Source organism: Panthera onca, chromosome E1 (genome assembly GCF_046562875.1).
Source record: "Panthera onca isolate mPanOnc1 chromosome E1, mPanOnc1 haplotype 2, whole genome shotgun sequence".
In the NCBI taxonomy this organism is placed as follows: domain Eukaryota; kingdom Metazoa; phylum Chordata; class Mammalia; order Carnivora; family Felidae; genus Panthera; species Panthera onca.
Genome location: NC_138352.1, coordinates 8,619,861 through 8,625,878, shown reverse-complemented (window position 1 = coordinate 8,625,878; position 6,018 = coordinate 8,619,861).

Sequence of the window (6,018 nt, the reverse complement as noted above, 5' to 3'; positions counted from 1 at the left end):
AGGGTGAACTGATGATTATTTTCCTGTCCTGGGAGCAAGCTGACCCACCTTCTCCTGTCCCCTCGTACGCGGCGGAGGGAGGGGACAGGCCAAGGTTAGCGGGCGTCACTGCTGCAGCCTCTCCCGCTTGTTGCCAGATCCTGATCCAGACAGTTCCTGATTCCGGTGCCCTGTTGGTACTGTTTCCAGTAGTGTGGCTCCCACATAGGGGAGGAGTCAGAAGGGGCCCTACAGCCCCCACCAGCTGCCCTTGAAACCCATGCGAACAGTGGTCAGTTCCAGATTCTAAACTGTATATATTTTTTCATGGCATTGTTAAAACAGTGAGGAAACATTAAAAAAAAAACCAAAAAACGCTGTGGCCCTCCCGGTGTCCGTCTCTGCTTCTGGGGAGGGTTATCGCAGGATGTGGGTGGGTACGGGTGCCGACTGGGGGCCCTGGGGCTGCCTGTGCCCCTGAGGCACTCGGGATCTGGGGTGGCTGCTCTCCCTGTCCTTTTGGGGCCCCTCCCCTCCTGCGCTGCTCTCCGGCCCCTGGAGGGACGAGGCTCGTGTGCCCATCTGCTGGGCAGGTCTTGGGGGCTCTGGGATTTTGGTGGCCCACCCGCCACTTGCCAGTTGGGGGCCTGTGGCCACTAAGTCACTTAGCTGCTCCGTGCCTCCTCCTGCTCCTCTGTGATACGGGAACCCTGCTGCTCTTACAGGGCCGGGTGCAGACACAGTCCCTAGAAAGGAGCCGCCCTCCTTTCTTTCCCGGCTTTTCCCCATCTGACCCGGAGAATGTTACAGGCGGCATGCCCTTCGTCCAGACTCACGGCCTGAGAGCCCGTAAGAAACGGGTCCAGAGGGGCGCCTGGGTGGCGCAGTCGGTTAAGCGTCTGACTTCAACCAGGTCACGATCTCGCGGTCCGTGAGTTCGAGCCCCGCGTCGGGCTCTGGGCTGATGGCTCGGAGCCTGGAGCCTGTTTCCGATTCTGTGTCTCCCTCTCTCTCTGCCCCTCCCCGTTCGTGCTCTGTCTCTCTCTGTCCCAAAAATAAAATTAAAAAAAAAAAAAAAAAAAACAAAAAACGTTGAAAAAAAAAAAAAAAAAAAAGAAACGGGTCCAGACGCCACCTGGCCACCTTCCCCAAGTCACTAAGCAGTAGACTCAGGACAACATGGACCTAAAGCCCTTTCTTTCACCTGGCTGCTCACGGCCTCCCGGGAGCTTCGTTCCTTCAGGAAGTGAGGTTGCGGGTGTGTCTGTCCTGGTTGGGGACCTGGAGACCCGTCCGCCCTGTCAGCCCAGGCAAGGCAGGGTTTGCTAGCTGAAGTCCCTCACACATCCTCCTTTCCACATGGGGGCCAGTGGGGCTGAGTTCCTGGAAACCCTGCCCCTCGCCTCGAGCATCCGCAGAGAAATTTGGACTTGAGCTCATCCTCCCTGGGAAGCAATTAGAAGCATAATAAAAATGTTGCACCGGCCCCTCTGTCCCTAGAGGGGCTCATTCTCAGCTAATGAGGGATGTGGCTGAGGCTGGGAGTGAGAAGCAGGGTGTGGTGGTCCCAAAAGAGGGAGGGGAGAAGACTCTCTCCCCTTTGGTCCCCGAGGCTCGCCTGAGAAGCCCACGGCCCCTGCAGGGCACATCTCGCCTTAACAGATGCCCTGTAGGGCCCCTTCTACCTCCAGCAACCCAAAGCAGGAGCCAGGGGCTGCATCTGGGCAGTAATGTAGTCATGCTAATTCAGGTCAAGGCCAACACTTAACAAAAATGTGCTGCAGAGCTTGCTGCTCCGGGCAGGGCTGTGGCTCTAGCCTAAAGATGCGCGTCAGCACCAGCCCGCCCCGGTCCAGCCTTCGTGTCCCGTCCGCGACCACCGCTGCAGGCCGGGGCTCTGCTCATGCTTCCCCGGGCACATGCTGTCCTGCACCATTACTGTGGTGAAGGCTGGGTGCCAGCCCTTAGGACCGCCATATGCCAGGCACTGCCCTTGGTGCTGGCCTCATTTATTGTCATGACAACTCTGTGAGGCCCTCGCTATTCATATTACCCCCATTCTACGGATGAGGACGCCACGGCAATGGAAGGCCAAGGAACCTGCCCAGCCACACACAGCTGGCAAATGGAGGAGCTGGGGCACGGACCCGGGCACGGCCTCCAAGGCCTTCCTCTCCACCGCTGTCCCAACCTGATGATTTATACTTCGGGACCGGCAGTGGCCAGCAGGGCCAGTGACCCGACTGAGCAGGCCAGTGCAGAGAGAGGCCAAGTTGGGTGGGGCGTTCCCAGCTCACCTGGGCTGTGCGCCCAAGGGGAAGGGGGTACTGCTCGCTGCCAGGCGAGGGGCTGGCGGCTGCTGATTCACGCCATCCAAAGGGCGTGCGAAGGCCCTTCTCGGGGTCACTCAGGGCTGGCCTCTGTCCCTGCCGGGTAGGCCCCTTGCTTGCCTCACAAGCCTGCAGCCTCGGGCCCGTGTTCCTGCTGGTGTCCAGGCTGGTCCCGCAAAGGGCTCGCCTCCGACTCCGTTCTGTCACGCACACAAGCCGTTCTCCCGCTTCACCACGTTCCCAGAAGAAAGTGGACAAAAGAAATAGAGGGGGTCAGGACACATGAAGGAGGGGTTCTTAGCATCTCCAAGTTTTAGGATCCGGTCCACCTCTCCCGGTCCCCCATTTTACAGATGGGCAGACAGAGGCTGGGGGAAGGAAGCCCTGGCCGGGTCGCGTGAGCAGAACAGAGCAGAGGAGACAGGCGGACTGGACTGGCTCTGGCTCCGGCCTGGTGGACGAGGGGCAAGCCCTGCCTGTGGGACGTGGGGGGCACGGGTGCTTGCTTGAGCTGGGAGTGTTAGTTGGGCTGACCGGTGGGGGGCGGGGTTGACCTTTCCAGGTGTATGTAGCTCCCCCTACCCACCCCTGGCTCACCCCCACCCTCACACAACAGCCTTCCAAAGGTCCCCGCCTCTGCATACAGGTCCCCACCCCACCCCACCCCCAACACCGCCCTGGCTGCAGTGACAGTCTACACAGCCTAACCCTGGAGGCCCCGACTGAAAATGTGGGCATGGCAACTTAGGAATAGCAAAGGGAGAGCTTGTCTAGCCCCTTGGCAGCTTGGCAGGAGCCAGATGGGAGACTGGAAAGAATGGGGGAGGGAGAGGTATTTGCAGGCAGATGGGTGTCGGTGGCTTTGCCTCTAAAACCTGTTGCTGCAATCCACGGAATTGCTGTTCTCCAAGAAGGGAGACTCCCAGGAGAGGACAGGAGGAGCCAAGGGTAGCTGCCTTCCCCCGGCAGGACTCTAGCCTTGAAATGACACTTGGCATGTTAAAAAATACCCGCCGAGGCCACGGGGCTCTGCTGAATCTTGTTTTGTTTTTATGGCCTGCTTCGTTGCCAAAGGATTGGAGGCAGCTTAACACACACACACACACACAAAAAGTAAACTACAATAGGATAAAAATAGATCAAAGCAAAAACAGGGCTGGAACACACAGTACAATGAACCAAGAGGTGGCACAGCAGAAATGTTCTCCGCGTGGGCCTCCGCAGTTCTCAAAGATGGGCTGCAACTTGGACTCTGAGCTTCCCGTTAGTTGAAGTGAAAAGGGAAATCCACCTGTTAGGAAACTCATGAAGTCCACAAGGTTAAAAGGATCCCAGAAGCAACTGTGCACGTTCTGAGGTCTGGGAGGGACTCTTGTGAGATCTTTGAAGGAGCCAGGGGTGGGGTCTCAGACAATGTCCTCAACCACAGTCTCCTAACAGAGCCACACAAACCCCATCTTTGCTCAATGTAAATCCAGGGCTCGATGCCAAAGTGCAGATCAATAAAATCAGGTCTATGGAAAAGGCCAGACCTAAGTGATCCAAGTCATTTACCCAAGACGTAGAATTTAGATTCTTCCAAAGCAGGGGTTCTCAACCTCAGCACTTTGACAAGTGGGCCCCCATCATTCTTTGTTATTGGGAACTGTTCTGGAGGAGGTTAAGCGACATCCCTGGTCTCTACCCACTAGATGCCAATAGCATCCCCCGCAACTGGCTAGGTCAATCCAAAACGTCCCCAGAAGGCATTGCCAGATGTCCCATCCGGGGCTGAAAACCACTGCTCCTGTTCTCCTGTTTCAGGAACACCATTTTCCTCCCTCAAACCCCGCCCCCCCATAAGGGCCAATTTAAGACAAAACGGTTTTCAAGTCACATGTTTTTTATTCAAAGCAAAAAAAAAAAAAAAAAAGGCTATGGAGTCCCGCGGGGGGAAATGTGTACATTTGCATCTTAAATTTTACCTACTTTACTGAGAAAGCTGGCACTTCTCTTTAGCCATCAGCATGTTTCTCTGAAGGTGTAATATGAGAAGCACCATAGAGACACAGATTTCTAGTCTCTGCCCCTGGAGCCACACTGAGGAATGCACTGAGAGGGTGGCTGGGGCCGGGCTGCCCTCCGCAGACCTAGGGTGGCGAGTGGACTGTGTCATTTCCCAGGTGACTTGGAAGATGCTGCTTCAGTATCGTGTCTCCCAACCAGGGCTCCCCCCCTGTCCCCGGCGAGTCAAATCATAGCCGCCTGCAAGTTTGAGGCTGTGTTCTCCGAAGACAGAAATGGGCAGCACAGACTCGTTCGTGTGTCCCCGGCAGGTGTTTATTAAGCATCTGCTGTGTGCCCGGCGCTGTGAGAGGCACAGGAACGGTGAGAGAATGTAAGAGAGTGGACAATCGGGCACTTTTTACCGCGTTAGGAAAAGGATGTGTGCTTTAATATTAAATATTAAAACGTTTTCTTTGGCCTAAACGCTCCCATATCGTCTTCTGATTTTAAGGAAATTAAAACATTTTCGTGGGCCTGCAAAAGTGCTGAGGGCCCGGCCCGGGCACTGCACCTGCTGGGCCTGATGGAGAAGCCTCACAGTGGGAACATGGGCTAGGGGTGAGGTGGGCTGGGGGAGCAAACAGAGCACCAGCAAGATAGGAAATATGTGAAACACTGGGCATGGCACTAAGGGCTTCTCAGGGATAAACTGGTGAGTGTTGGGACAGGAAATGACCTGGGTCTCACTTTAATTTTTTTTTTAATGTTTATTCATTTTGAGAGGGAGGGAGAGAGAAAGAGAGAGAGCAGGGGAGGGGCAGAGAGAGAGAGAGAGAGAGAGAGAGAGAGAATCCCAACCAGGCTCTGCACTGTCAGCACAAAGCCTGATGTGGAGCTCGAACTCACAAACCATGAGATCATGACCTGGCTGACATTAAGAGTCAGACGCTTAACCGACTGAGCCACCCAGGTGCCCCTGGGTCTTACTTTAGAGAAGGTAATAGGGAAATGTCCCTGAGAGAGGAGAGTTGGAATCAGACCCACGAATGAGAGAAATCTATGATGCGAAGAGCAGGACCGGCCCATTCGAGGAATCAAGGACATCCCTCGCTTTGGCCCGAGCATCTGGGGTGGTGACATTCCTGAGAGGAGATGGCAGGAGGCACCAACTTCAGGGGAGCTAGGGTGGGTCTCAGACATTTCAAGTAGATACGGCCAGAAGGCAGCTGTGTGGGAAGCGGGTGCCTCGGACTGGACGTCTGTGATCCCCTAAGTTAATACGTTGATGTCCTCCGTCCCTACCCACCCCCCTAGTGTGATGGTATTAGGAGGGGGCCTCACCTCGGGGAGGTGAACAGGTTTAGGTAAGTTCACAAACATGGGACCCCCACAATGGGATTAATGTCCTGTTGGGAGGAGGAAGAGAGACTGGAGGGTCTCTCTCCACCACGTGAGGACACAGCGAGACAGGAAGTGGACTCTCACAGGAACCGAATCTGCCGGCACCCTGATCTTGGACTCCCAGGCTCCAGAAACTGTGAGGAACTAAAACCTACTGTTCAAGCCCCCATCTGTGGTATTGTGTCCCGGCAGCCAGCACTGACTGAGACGGGGGGGGGCAACTCCCCATGTGTCTCTAGCTGCTCATCTCCCTGGAGTCATGGCCCAGAGATGCAATTCAAGCCAAGGAGTAAGACCAAGGACAGCTCCATGGCTGTGATAA